We start from the raw sequence: 14,403 nt of genomic DNA on the forward strand, positions 1-14,403 counted from the left end.
TTACGCAATAAGGAAAATTTATTTCCTATCACGAGTCCAGACGTAGAAACTTCAGGGTTGGTTAATTCTTCAACTCAACTTTGTCACTGTTGCTTTCATCTTTCTTCCAGCCCCCTTCACGGTGTCAAGATGGCACCACTGTAACAGCGGGTGAACATGAAGAAACAGCGTCATTAGAAGAAGAAAAGGAATACTTTCTCCCAATGCATGTCTTTTCTGAACACCACCACCACCCTAGGACATTGTGTCTCATTGGCTAGAATTGTACCGTCTGCCCATTTGTAAATCAGTCACTGGCCAGAGAAGTGGGGTTAACGTGATTGGCTGAGAGAAGTAAGTACATGAGAGTACTCAGCTAGCTGTACAGATTCCACACTCTGCCAGGAAAAAAACAGAAACAAACAGAAACAAATACGGAACATGTGTGAGGGGAGGGGTTGGGCTAAGAGCAGTATTTACTGAGCACTTTATATATCCCAGTCACTGTTACAAGCACTTCCAATGTATTAACTCATTTAATCCTCATCACACCATATGAGGTAGGAGATATTATTTGCATTTTATGAATGAGGAAACAGGTATAAGTTGAAGTAACTTGGCTCAAAGTCACACAGCCACCAAGTGGCAAAGCCTGGTCATCTGGCTTCAGAACTCATGCTATTAGGCACCATATATTTCCTCTCTCTCAACCAAAGTTCCTGCCCGAATACATATGTTAAATGATGAAGAGTGTTGACATCATTCTGAGTGATGATGACCCTATTGACTCCTTCCACCTACACACTCTGAGGCAGTCTGTTTGCTCACTTCAGCTAATCACAGGTAGTGTCAGGCCAGACTAAGTGGAAAATGGAAGGTAGAAGTCTTACTGGATGAGTTGTAATATGAACACCCTGGTCTCTGCTCTTGGGCTCTCTCTTTTTCAATCTAGGGCATTCCAGGTATAAAGAATGAGTAAAGCTAATTCATATTGCCCAAACTCAATTTTTGTGGGGAAATATCCTGTTGTTTTTAAATGAATGCATCTGCCCATAGGACCTGGAACTTAAGTTCCTTTGGATTTTCAGTACGTTGAGGGGGTAACAGCACATACCCTCCAAGTGTGTTTCTTTGGACTCCCTCTCCTATGCCTCCTCAGCCCATTTATGTTGAAGCCTATTTTACAGAAGGAAACCAGAGACATACCATTCTTAAACAGGTTAAAGCCAAGAAATATAGTAAGCTTCTGCTTGAACTCGATCATAAGGTTCTCATGTCCCTAATTGTTTTACCACCTAAATAAAAGGAACAGAATTTGAGGCCGTGTCAGATCAGCTTGCCTCAATCTTAATTCAAGCCCTGGGTACAGGCTACATGGTCAACCTTAAATTCCTTGGACATATTTGTAACTTCATATTCTTTCATTTAGGCTACTTTGCCAGGAACTTTAAAGTAGGAACAGCAGATGCAAACATTTGAAGCTGTAATGTAAATAGTGGTATATCTAAAAGTAAAAGCAGTTAACATTCTCTTTTTAGATTTTCACAAGACACCTCAACGTTCCATGACGTCTGGCAGTTTGGCTGAGATATGAAGTTGGGTCATGTCCTTCAAAGCCAGAGGTGAGGAAGTGGTGAGGCAAGTTACCCAGCTGGTGGGTGAGTCTCACCAATCACCCATCATCTGCACCCCAGCACAACATTTTTGTTCTCTGTTCATTTTGCCTACACATTGTCATGAAATGATTAGACAGAGTAAAACAAAAATTATGTTTCTTTGTGTACAAATGGCCCAAAAAAGAAAAATGCTGATGGTGGATATGGAGAGGTTTAAGAAAATTTTGATACTTAGCCAAAATATGTGTATATATTTACATATGTGTATGTACATATGTGTTTTACAAAATATGTGTATATATATGTATATGTATATATGTGTGTGTGTGTGTGTGTATCTAGGTTAAATAAAAGAGTAGACAGTCAAATTTGGAAGAACCCAGCTCTGTGTCACAAATTATTTTATGTGTAGTCATGAGAGCCCAGAGAGCCCCTAACTCCCTAGAATTGTGGATGTCCCTTTCCTTTAGAACCAAGTGGAATGACTTGAGCCCCTCAGTCAACATACAGGGCAAAGTCCACTACCACCCCGTTTTATGTCCCTCTGTTCCTGTTTCTCTACATTTTCCCAAGAAGGGACTTATGTTCCCCACTCTACCTCTTTCTGTGAAACTCCATCAGCCTACTGATCAGCTTGGTTCTTGGACATTGCTCCCAGCCACTAGAGCTCTCACCACCTCCTATATCTCTCTGCCTTGTACTAACCTCACCCCAGCTGGTCCTTTCCCCCAAAGCACCACCCACTCCAGCTCTTCTCTGAAGCCTGGTAAAGGGGAAGGAATTATAGCACAGCACAGCACAAAACTTAATGACTGGACATGACCTCTGCCACGGGGAGTTTCTCCTTGATGACATTCTTGTCAGACCCTGTCTTGGTTGTAGCAGTATAAGACAGTGGACGTGAGGGCAGGCAGTGGGCCAACATCCTGGCTCTACCAGTCTCTACTTACAGAAACTTGTGAGCCTCTCTAGGCTTCCATGTCTGTAAATGGGGCTAGCAATGTACCTCCCTCCTCAGATGTTTGTGAGGATTAAATGAGGTCACCTGTGTAAAGCAGGAATCAGCCACTGTGGCTGGCAGAGTGGTTGTGCAATAAAAGATAGCTGTTGTTGTTATGAAGGGTAACTCGCCCAGGCTCCCCTCTCTAACATATTTTTTTTTTGAGATTTTTAAATTTATTTGTCAGAGAGAGAGACAGCCAGCGAGAGAGGGAACACAAGCAGGGGCAGAGGGAGAGGAAGAAGCAGGCTCCCAGCGGAGCAGGGAACCCAATGCAGGGCTCGATCCCAGGCCCTTGGGATCATGACCTGAGCCGAATGCAGACGCTTAACAACTGAGCCACCCAGGCACCCCCAGGCTCCCCTCTCTAAACCTCTGATAATAACCTTGCTGCATCACACACACACACACACACACACACACACACACACACACACACACCTATACTTATTACAGTAGAATCTTTGAGAACAAATCTGGGGATCAGTAATTTCTTAAGCTCCCCACGTGACTTTTATATGCAGTCAGACTGAGAATTACTGCTCTAGACTCTTTCCACATCTTTGCCTTCTCCCTCTTTCCTGGGCCACCTGTCATCTTTCTCTAGGCATTCAAGAGAAACTCAGGATTCTCCCATGCTCCCATTTTGTTGTAAGCATAGCATTTTTGCTTTCTATGACTCACCCTGACCACCTAGGCTGTGCCCAAGGGGCCTTGGCTTTCTCACCTTAATATATTGTAGATGTTTTCTGCTTTGGCCATGAAGTATAAGAGATTATATTCAGTTGTTGCTTTAAATAACATTTTTTTACAATAGCAAAAAGTTACAATAGCTCTCTCCAAATGGGGTTATTGTGTAAATTTCTTCACATGTTTTTTCTAGACGAGGAGATTAAGGATTCCAGTTATGGGATATAAGAAGCTGGAAGCAACAGAAGCACAACCTAGTAATATACTTGGAGTACTTATAAAATATTTCTGCAGATCCCAGGGGCTTTTCAGCCTTGGCTATGCATTAGACTCACCCAATGAATGTTAAAACCTAGACCAAATCCAGGCCCCACCCCCAGAGATTCTAATTTCATTGATCTGGAGTAGTGTCTGTGCTGTCAGGATTTTTTTTATCTCTCCCAGATGATTCCAGTGAACAGCCACTGATCTCTGGAAACTGATCTTGTCACTTCACTTTTTTCTCCCACCCACCATCAATCATTGCATTAATCCCATGTTTCCCCAATTACCCCTTTAAAAGAATCAGTTGAGATGCTTCCTAAGAATACAGATTCCTGGGCCCCACTCCAGGCTTCCTGAATCAAAATGTCCATGTAAGTCTTATCAGGCAAATATGAGAAACACTACATTAATTCAAGTTATCTTGGCCCATTTTCAGTTAATTAATATGTATTTTATTTGTTTAAAAAATACTCAATGAGCACCTAATATATGCCTAACATTGTTTTAGTTGCTAGGAATACAGCAAAAAACAAGACAATTCCATGTCCTTGTGGATACTATGTCTAGAAGCAGAGTATACAAGCAAACAACTGAATTTCAGATAGTGATCAGTGTCATAAAGGCCCTGGAGCAAGTTAAAGGGCTAGCAGGTGATATGAAGGTACTGCGGCCAGTATTTTTAAAAAGGGTGGCAAGCCAAGACCTGGTTTTGAGAAGTTGCGTCTGAACAGACAACTGAGTGATAAGAAATTGCTTAAGAATTCCATTGCAGCCCCACTTTTACCATTTTTTTTAAAGATTTTTTATTTATTTATTCGACAGAGATAGAGACAGCCAGCGAGAGAGGGAACACAAGCAGGGGGAGTGGGAGAGGAAGAAGCAGGCTCATAGCGGAGGAGCCTAATGTGGGGCTCGATCCCACAACGCCGGGATCACGCCCTGAGCCGAAGGCAGACGCTTAACCGCTGTGCCACCCAGGCGCCCCACCACTTATACCATTTTTAATCTTCTGAATTAGATGGGATTTTCTTCAAGGTCAGAGACTTTTATATTTTTGTATTCTCCTATAGCAACCAGTGTAGCACTTTGCACAAGCGAGAACTTATGACTCACACTAGACTCGAAAGCATGTCGTCCTTCAATATACCTTTAAAAGACAACCAGTGAGGATGCAAGTAAGTTACCTGCTTACTAAGTAAAGGAAAACCCAGGAAAACGCATTGCATTATCATCCGATACTCAGCCCAAGGCTAGACTTCTGCTGGCTTCCAGCTGCTAGCCACAGTTACAGATTCTTATTAGAAAGTCTTTAAAACATGCCAAGATCTGGTCCTCTGGGCAGGACTCTGCACTGATGAGATCAGACACTAAGCTGTGATTATCAGTTTTTGCCAGCTTATCATTTTGTGATGTAATTTATGGTCTTTTGTATTCAACTTCTCAACTTCTCACCGATGTCTCTGTGTGCCTTCAAGTTCCATTCAACCCCTATTTTCATAAGATAATCAGCTGAGTTTTTCAGAAGGCCACTGTATCCTATTATGTCTCTGAAGGCCGAAGAAGATTCTTTAATACAGTCAAAAATCCTCAGAAGTTTTAGTGAAACCAATTCAGATCTCTGGGGGAAGTTTATCACAATTCCAATTTGGAATTCACATGGCTTTGAGGAAGTCTTTTTATTTCTCGCAGGATTACCGTGTTCTTCAAATGCATTCATTGGGCCAAGAACAACACAACCAGTACTGGAAGGCTCACCCAGGGGGAAACATCATTGGGTAAGGAAATTCCTGAACAGGACTATTGAGGCCAATGTGTTTCATACCAATTCTACAATTGGTTTGCTGTTTGACTTGGGAAATTACTTGCCTCTATTGAGCCCCAGAATCCTTAGTTGTAAGATATGATATCGTTTTCTCTGAGGACACTCGGGATTGTCATAAAGACCAAATGAAATTAATGAAAGGAAAGAGCACTTTAAAGCATGCTAATTGCTATGGCCTTACAACATACTATTATTATAGCCAAATTCACCGTGTTCTTACACTCCATACGGTACATGTTCACAACCGTTCAGTGTCATTTCTTTTTTCTTTTTCTTTTTTTTCAGTCTCTCATTTCTGCGATGAAATTTCAGAAGTAAGAATCTGCCCAGCACACCTGCCCTGCCCCGTAGGGCTGTGCTTTTGATAAGCCCTCATGATTCATCTTTGCTTTCCTTCAAGGACAAGCTTAGATTACCCTCTGCTTAGAGTAAAGTCCTTTAGTGGTGTCCTCAGTGACTGTGTCCCCTTGGCTAAATTCATGAACATGGCTGTCATTTGGTCCATGGATTGTCATTTGGCCCCAGTTAGTGGGCTTTTAGCATCTCCTGTCTTGCTGGTTATTTATGTTCTGGGTATAGAGACCATGTCTGTAAGTACAGTGTCTAACTTTGATTATTTTGTGATTTATACCTCTTTGCATCCTTAGCTCAGGCAAACATTTTCATTAACAATGACTTTTAGGGATGGTACTGGGTTGAATAGAACCCCCCCCAAAATTCATGTCTACCCAGAAGCTGTGAAAATGACCTTATTTAGAAATTAGAGTCTTTGCAGATGTAATGGAGGTAAGATGAGGTCATACTGGATTAGGGTGGCCCTAAATCCAATGTCTGGTATCCTTAAAGAAGAGAGAAATTTGGACTCAGGGGAGACCCAAACGAACAAGGCTAGTGCAGTGATGGAAGCAGAGGCTGGAGAGATGCTTCTGCAGGCCAAGGAATGCCAGGGAGTGCCAGCAACCACCAAAGCTACGAAGAGGCAGAGAAGGATTCTTCCCTTGAGATTTCAGAGGGAGCACAGCCCTGCCAACACCTTAATTTCAGGCTTCTAGCTCCAGAATTGTGAAAGAATACATTTCTGCTATTTTAAGTCACCCAATTTGTGGTCATTTGTTATGTCAGCCCTGGGAAACTAACCCAGGAACACTGAGCATGCTATCGAGTGTAGGAGAGGCCTTCTGGGGCCACCATCCAGCCTTGGACAGTTGGCCTTTGAAAGACCTGGGGCACTGTTTTAAGGGAAGGGAGTCATTGAAGGCAATGAATGCAGAGAGCAGGGAAAGAACTGGTATGGTCTGAATACAGAACAACCCAAAACAATGTTTACAAACTTGATGTTAAAGGCATTTTCAAGGTCCCCTCATTAGAAACAGTTTGCTTTATGACAAAAAGGTTGATCTGGGAGTTGGAGACAGGGGAACAAGTGAATGAAGAGATAATCACTTACAATATGATATATTCAAGATAATAGAATCAACCTATGTGAGTGTGGAATTATGTGAGTGTGGATTTCACAGCACCCCTTGCTAGAGATCATTGGAAGCTCCCATGGGTGAGCTAGGGCTGATGTGGGCTGGTGGACCACTTGAATTCCAGGGTGGAGGCTTTGGTTTCCTCCATTGTTCACAGCATGAATACTTGGGACAGACCACCTGGGTCTGAGTTCTGGCTATTCCACTTACTGGAAAATTACTACACTTCACTTGCTTCCTCTCCTCATCTACAAAATCGGAATAGAAATGGCACCTCCCTCATAACACTGTGAGGATTGAAAGAGTCTGCATAAATTGCTTAGAACAGCACCCAAGATGGATGATAGAAACCTCACTTGCTTTTATCATCATCATCATCATCATCATCATCCTGTGCAGATGAGGGAGACCAGAAGGATGAATTACCTGACCTTTAGTGGACTCTTGCAGGAAAGGGATGTCCCACTGGGGAAAAAGAGGTAAGTGCAAAGCTCACCATTTACTTGAAAATGTCTGCTTGAAAACACTTGCTCTCCTGGCACAGAGAACTTTTTAAAAGGCAGAGTAGTCTCAGAGTTTGTACTACTGTGGACAGACTCCAGATGCTGGGAGTAAAGGATATGGCATCCTATGCAGTGCTCCCTATTTGGGATTCATGGGGTGTCAGGGCCTGGTCCTATCTGACTCCCCACCAACCAGCCAGGAATACAGCAGGCCCTTAGTCAAGGTAGACTGACAGAGGAAGGAAGGAACAAACTAGCTGTGATTGACTTGCCTCTGCCCCTCCTATTCTGTAAGGCAGGGCCTAGGATCCTCCGGCCCTGAAAAGAACACGAGCGCTGCAGAGACTTCTGGAAGTATGGCAATTGCCAGCACAGGTAAAGCATCTGAAAAGGGACTCCAGTTTTAGAAGGGCTCCATCTCTGCCGTTTTTCTGCTAGGTCCCACTTACCCATATTCTATGTTTTGCATTTGAATAAACCAGGGAAGCTTGTTCCCAATCCAAGGCGGAAACAAGAAAGTTAATCATTCTCTGAGTTTTGCACTAGGCCCTCAAACACCTGATGACATCTAGCCAGATCCCAAACACTTCAGCTTTGAACAAACCTGGGCTGACGCTGGCATCACCACCCCCTACCTTTGATGACTTATAAAATAACATAATCACCTGTCACTCACCTTCGATTGGACCGTACCCTGGATTACCCAAGGAACAGGTACCCTGTACCCCTTTCCAATAGAAACCCCTTTCCAATAGAAATCCCTAACCCCAAGACTAACCAGTATATTTAGTCCCCTTCTGGAGTCTCCCAGACACACTCTCTCTGCTATTCTCTGTCACGGTGTTCAATAAACCCTGTTTTCACTTCCTCTTGGCAAACATTTGATTTCCATCTTGCCTGAAGAACCCTCTTGGCTGATCCTGTGGGACCCCCACTCTGGGTCCTCAGACTGGTCTGCTTCATCACGTCGACATTACAAAATTGGTATATTTCAAGTCGTAGATAACTGCCCAGTGGTTAAGTACGTCTGTGCTTGCTTTCATTCAATTACTCGGTGAGTGGGGTTGGTACCGGATCCTGCGCCCTCAAGGCTGCCGCCCTCACCCGCGCTTTAGGGTAAAGAGGAAGACTTAGAGTGTCTATTTGGCATGTAGGCACTGATTGAAAAACAACTTTGTACCCTATTTATTGGCCATAAAGCTCCACCTTCCCACGCTGTTCCTAGATATTTCTCCAGGCTGCGTGGGACACTGTCGCCGTCTCACCAATGAGAGCCAGGCGATTCCTACAGGGCCGGAGCCTCACAGAGCACAGCCTCGGGGAAAAGCAAGGAGTCACGGATGTAAGTTTGCTTTGTCACAGGCCCCTGAAAGACTTTGGGCTAGCTTCTTAGCTCTCTAGACCTCGGATCTTGTCTGTTTCCTGCGGGGAGGAAACCGAACCTGGATGATACTCAGGGCAGCTGCGGAGAGCCGCGCGGCTCTGCCGGAGTGTGGCGCGCCCGGCGCGCCTCGGAACTTTGTCCCAAGCGTGGAGGGGACCCCGGAGTGCAGGGGCGGGGAGCTCCCGCTGCGGGAGCGCGGCGACGGCGCTCCTCCTTTCTCCACGTCACGGGGGCAGCTCGGGGCTCTCCCACCCCCGGCCGAAGGAGAGCAACTCCCTAGCAGGGCGCGCTGCCGAGTTGGCGAAAGGCGAGGAGGCGGGAGCGAGCTGCCGCCGCCGCCGCCGCAGAGGGGCCGGGATCCCAGAGCGCAGCTCGCGGCCCCCGCCTGGGTGGCCTCTGCAGCCGCGGGAACCCCGCGTTCGGGGCTCCCCTGCTCCCTTTCGTAAGTCGACTTAGCCACGCAGGCCAGTGAGGAACGTCCGGGGCCGGGGTGCAGAGCTGTCCCGCGGTGGCGGGTGCGGGTGCGGGGCTCCGATCCCAGCCGCAGGGTGGCCGGGACCCCCGGACCCTCTCCTCCTCTAGACTTTCACTTTCCCGCTGGGGAAAACTTGGGCGCCGCGCTGCTCTCAGGGGTGAGGGCTGGGGCGTCGGCCCCGGGGTGCCGCATCGGAATCCCGGGCTGAGCCCCCGCCTGGCTGCGCGCCTGCCGGTGCCGGGAGGGACGGCGCGGGCACCCGGCGGGCGCAGATGGAGCCGGGGACTGCTGTGGGCGACCCCGCCGCGCGCCAAGCGGACGCCGCAACTTCGGGAACCCGCGCGGCGGCAGGGAGTCGCGCGGCGTGTGCGCACCAGGGCTTCCCCAGACTCTCACCGAGCAGTGAGAACGCGGCTCCGGCACGCGCCCTTACCCGAGGCGAGGGTCCCGCAGTCTCTGTCCTCCCGGCCCGAGGGCCAGGGAGACCAGTTCAGGTGAGGGGCGCCGAGGGGCGGGGTCGCGACGCCCGCTTTTCCCGACTAGCCCGCCAGCTTCGCGCCAGCCCGGGGCCCGGCGACGCTGCCAGCCCCGAGCCCCGGGCCGTGGGCGTCTTCGTCCCCGCTAGGCGGGAGGCGAGTGGGCGGGAGAGCTACGAGGCGCTCGGGAATGGGCTGCTCCAGTGGCTTCTTCGTTAGGACTAGGTGCTTGGGGGGGAGGGGGTCTTACCAGTTTGGGGATCGGAAGCTGCGGGGCGGACCTCCCGGCGGTGCCCTCCCGGCGGTGCCCTCCCAGGCACGAGCTTCTGCGCTTTTTAAGGTCAAGTTTTCATGCCGCAGAGCTGACCGGGACGTCCCCCCGGCGAGGTGGCAGCGCTTCTCCGGCAGGCTCCGGGGATCGGAGCCAAGAGGTCTGGATTCTCGAGTCAGTTTACTATCTTTACTTAGGCTAACAGTGCGAGTGAGCTGGTATTGCTTGGTAAATTTTAGAACTAAGTTCTCTGTCTTGGGGAGGTTTTCCGGGTCGTTGTAGCCTGGGAAACTTGTGTTTTGCCCCCTAAATGGGCACGCGAAGAGGTGGTGTTAGCCCTGAGGCCCTTATTCCTTCCTCTTCTCATCCGTAAAATTGAAGAGCAACAAACCAGAATATTAAGGGAATTAGGAATAATATTAAGTATCCATGAGGTTTGGTAGACCTAGAAGTCACCGTTTTTGATCTTACGTGCGAAAGGCGTGCCTTTATTAAACTGCTTATCAGCCTAAGGCATTCTCCCTTTTGATAGCTTTTGTTGACCGCGTCCTGAGGAAGTAAAATCTTTAAAAATAAGTGAATTATTGCAGAGAACATTTCCTATGTTGCACTTTCTAAGAATCTAATACTGTCTGAGAAATGACCAATTAAGATGCTGTTGAATTATCTTTTTTATTAGCATAGAAACAGTAGCCAGAGAATTTGGTTGTATGGTACTGAATTTGGAAAACTGATAGAATTTGGGGGGGGGGGGGTTCCCTCCTGTTTATTACTCATACTCATTCCAAAGTTTACAGTAATTTGCTAAATGCCACAGTAATCACCACAGAGGTAGGTAGGGGTGAATAGCATAATTGGGGAAGAAGTCAAAGTTGGCCCTTGATGGCTTGTGCTAATTAAGTACCCTCAAGACGGGCAGGCAGTAAATAGTTATCAGTCTGACTTCCAATGAACTCAGATCGTGGGAGGCAGGGAGGTGGGCAAGTAGAGAGTATACATGATGGTGCCCAGCTTCTGCTCTCTCCGGTGAGAATCACCAACTACTGGAGCTGGTTTTGGGAGTATGAGTTGATGACCTGGGGCTTATCTTAGCACCCCTACCAGAAGTGTAACTGTGTCTGCTTCAAAGAATTTCCTTCTTTGGCTGGGAGGCAGGAAGAAAACAGCAAGATGGTGAGATTATGTGATGCAGGGTTGAAAAGTCAATTCATCAGTCCAAATTTGTTGAGCACTTACTGTGGGTCAGGCCAGTGTTGGGTACTGTGGGAGCACAGATATGCTGAGTCTGGGGTAGAGGCAGGAGGCCTTCTTGGGGAGATTTAAGGTGGGCCTGAATGATGAGTAAGAGTGGCTTACACTAAGTGCAGGGAGGAGAAGGAGAAAAGGAGCATTCTCCCCCCAGGGAGCGGTGTGCCCTAAGACAGAGGAGGGCTAGCAGAGAGTTCATGGAATGGAAAGGTTCAGTCTGACACGAAGGGAGAGTAGCACAGGTGAGGTGAGATGATGCCTTACCTTGGGGCCAATCTGTGGAATACATCCTCTGGACAGTTTCACACCTGAGAGCATCCTGGTGAAATTTCTGTTCAAAACAACTAGGTTGCTGTGTGAGAATGGGTCCGAGGTGCCCAGAAGGTAAACAGGGCTGTTCCAAGGGAGTGAGAGGCCTGGTGGTCTAGGCTGAGCCAGTGGCAGCAGGGTTACACAAGTGCTTAGATTCAAGGCAGACTCTGGAGTGACTTGTGACTACTTTTGTGTAGGAGAGGGCAGGGCGATTCCCTCCAGGTTTGGGCAGATGTTGCTGCCATTTACAAAAGGGAGAACATTAGACGAGGGGTAGATTTTGGAGGAAAGATAGATTTGGTTGGTTGAGTCTGAGTTGCTTTCCAGACCCCGGCTGATGCTCCACAGAAGCGGGGGGCCATCTGTGTTGGGGCACTGCTTAAAGCCTGGGGTGGATGGGACAGGAGTGCAGACCTGGAACAGAGCCCCTGCCTTCATGGGGAGGGGTGAGAGCTAGGGCAGCACGTCTCAACCAAAGCCCACGTGGGAGCAGGCACCCTGCGTGGTGTGGGGTGCGGTGTGGGCTGAGGACTGGCGAGAGAGAGCCTGGCACATAATTTATATGTGAATGGGATGGAGCGAGCGGGCAGGAAAGGCTATCTGGAATCCTTTTAGGTAAAAACGGTCTGATTGTGTGGCATTGTGATATCAAACTCACATAACTATCACCATCTTACAGAAATAATATTTTGAAGCACATATGACGGTGAAATTTGAATTTTTACTTCATAGGTTAGGCAAACTTCGTGTTTAGGGAAGCACGGCTGGGAATTGTGCAGCAAAGTTGTGGCGTGCCTGAGGGGCCCCTGGAGTCAGACTGCTGAGGCCTGGGTTCTGGCCACTCCCTGGCTTATGGCCTTGTCTGAGTTTCCTGGTCCCCGAAGTGGCGCCACACCTGCGCGGTGCGTCTTTATGGTACCCTGCCAGGGGCTGTTGTGAGGGCGGCATGTGTGTGTCATGCATGCACCATGTGTACATGCCATGCACATGTGTGCACAGGTATGGGTGTGCACATGTGTGCACTGTGCCAGCCTCTGGTGGGTGCTCAGGGAGCCTTAGGGCTGGTGGTTTTACTGTGATGGCGTCGCTTCCATCATTTCCAGATGTGGGATCTGAGAACCAGAGAATCGTGAGAACTTGTACAAGGCCATAGAACCAAACAGTGGCGAAGTTAGGTCTTGGATCCCATTTGCCTGACTCACAGGCAGAGGCAGCTCCTCTGTTTAGCATGCTAGCAAGTGTCAGGTGCTGGCGGCCATCAAAATAAATGGTAATCAAAGAATCTGGTCACTGCTCGCCAGACTCTAGAGAAGCAAAGCAGATAATATCAATGTCAAAGCTTACAGACTTTCCCCAAGCAATTTAGAGGTGTATGTTTTGTATTAATTTGCATTGCTTTGCATGTCATTTTATATGCATTCCATATGTTGGTAATTTTCCTACTGGGATCGAAAGGCTAAAGCTTCAAGTATATAAGATCAAATAAAATTAATCAAGAATTGAATGCAGCTGGTTGGAAGCCTAATGGGCCCCTGGGCACGGTGGGCTCAGTGTGGGCTCTTGGGGGAAAGGACTGGATCAATATTTACTATTTTAGAAGACGTGGGAAGCCAGATACCATTTGATAAAAACAGGTCACATTTTAATATGTAATGAAGCTTGACCTGCTGAATATAATACAGCAGTACGGGAGGCATGGAAGAAGACCAGGGCGAGACTGCCTGCCATGTACAGTGTCAGAAAATGAAGCAGAAACAGAAACAAAATTTCACTTTATGAGGCTGAACTAATAAGAAACACTAAGGGTCAGAAGTAAAGGTGGAACTTGTGTTGAGCAACATAAAATTTTAAAAAGAGCATAATCATAAAAATAAATGTGTGGGCTTTTAAAACCAGTAAATTCTCCCTAATTTGGACTTACTGGGGAACGGGCCATGGTATCTTGGAAAATCTCAGAAACACATAACGTATTTTTTTCTGAATTACAAATTTTTTTTCTTAGAGCGCTTGTTCTCCGAGTGTGGTCCCTGGACCAGCCCTATCAACATCCCCAGGGAATTTAGAAACGGAAATTCCAAGACCACTCCCATGTGCTGAATCGGAACCTCTGGGGATGGGGCCCCGCAGCCTGTGTATTCATATTTGGAGCCAGCTTTCATTCCTCTTGAACGTTTACTTCTTCAGTCTTGACCTTCCATTTCCCTCTTGTGGTCACTAGCTTCTCACTGCTCTGCTTAACTTCCGTCAGTCAGTACCCTGTGGAGGGTTGGACCCAGACACAAACCCATCCCTTCTTCTGCCCCAAGGTCTAATCCAGTGGAAGATGCTTTCTTTCTTTCTTTTTCTTTTCTTTTTTTTACCTTATTTATTTATTTATTTATTTATTTATCAGAGATTGAGCACAAGCAGGGGGAGCAGCAGGCAGAGGGAGAAGCAGACTCCCCGCTGAGCAGGAAGCCTGATGCAGAACTCAGTCCCAGGACCCTGGGATCATGACCTGAGCTGAAGGCAGATGCTTAACTGACTGAGCCACCCAGGTGCCCCAGAAGATGCTTTCTAAGAGTGCTCTGGGCTCTCCTGTTCTGCAGCTCTGTGGTTCTCATGCTGTCCAGGACCACACTGATTGGGGTTTTGGTTTGCATTTGCTGCCTTTAAAAAAAAAAATCTTTTGGCAGTCTCATACCCAACAAACTGTGACTCCTCCCAAACATACAGTCTGCCAAACCCTGAACTGTTCTCTACACATGCTCCTGTTAAACCCCATTTCTCCATCTGGTATGAGTGCAATTAATTTCTTGGACCTAAATGTTAGTCTTTGTATTTATCGGCATTATATTGCATCGTACTAGATTCAAATCTGTCTAAATCTGTTTGGATCCTCCTTCTGTCCT

The 14,403-nt window shown here is 47.2% G+C and overlaps 1 protein-coding gene and 1 long non-coding RNA gene across 2 annotated transcripts in view; one reads left to right on the forward strand and one right to left on the reverse strand.

The window, feature by feature from the left end:
* Positions 1 to 10,533, reverse strand: LOC121100707. The gene is made up of 2 exons (XR_005832468.1): positions 9,932 to 10,533; positions 1 to 138 (listed from the first exon to the last, which is right to left on the reverse strand). It is a non-coding gene; the product is annotated as an uncharacterized LOC121100707 (long non-coding RNA).
* The window catches only part of GCNT4 (glucosaminyl (N-acetyl) transferase 4), a 26,114-nt gene continuing 20,668 nt past the window's right edge, over positions 8,958 to 14,403 (forward strand). Inside the window, exon 1 of the mRNA XM_040622183.1 lies at positions 8,958 to 9,172. The gene's annotated coding sequence lies outside the window, so the exon portion shown is untranslated. The remainder of the gene's footprint in view (positions 9,173 to 14,403) is intronic.

The sequence above is a fragment of the Ursus maritimus genome, unplaced genomic scaffold (genome assembly GCF_017311325.1).
Source record: "Ursus maritimus isolate PB19 unplaced genomic scaffold, ASM1731132v1 scaffold_5, whole genome shotgun sequence".
Taxonomy (NCBI): Eukaryota; Metazoa; Chordata; class Mammalia; order Carnivora; family Ursidae; genus Ursus; species Ursus maritimus.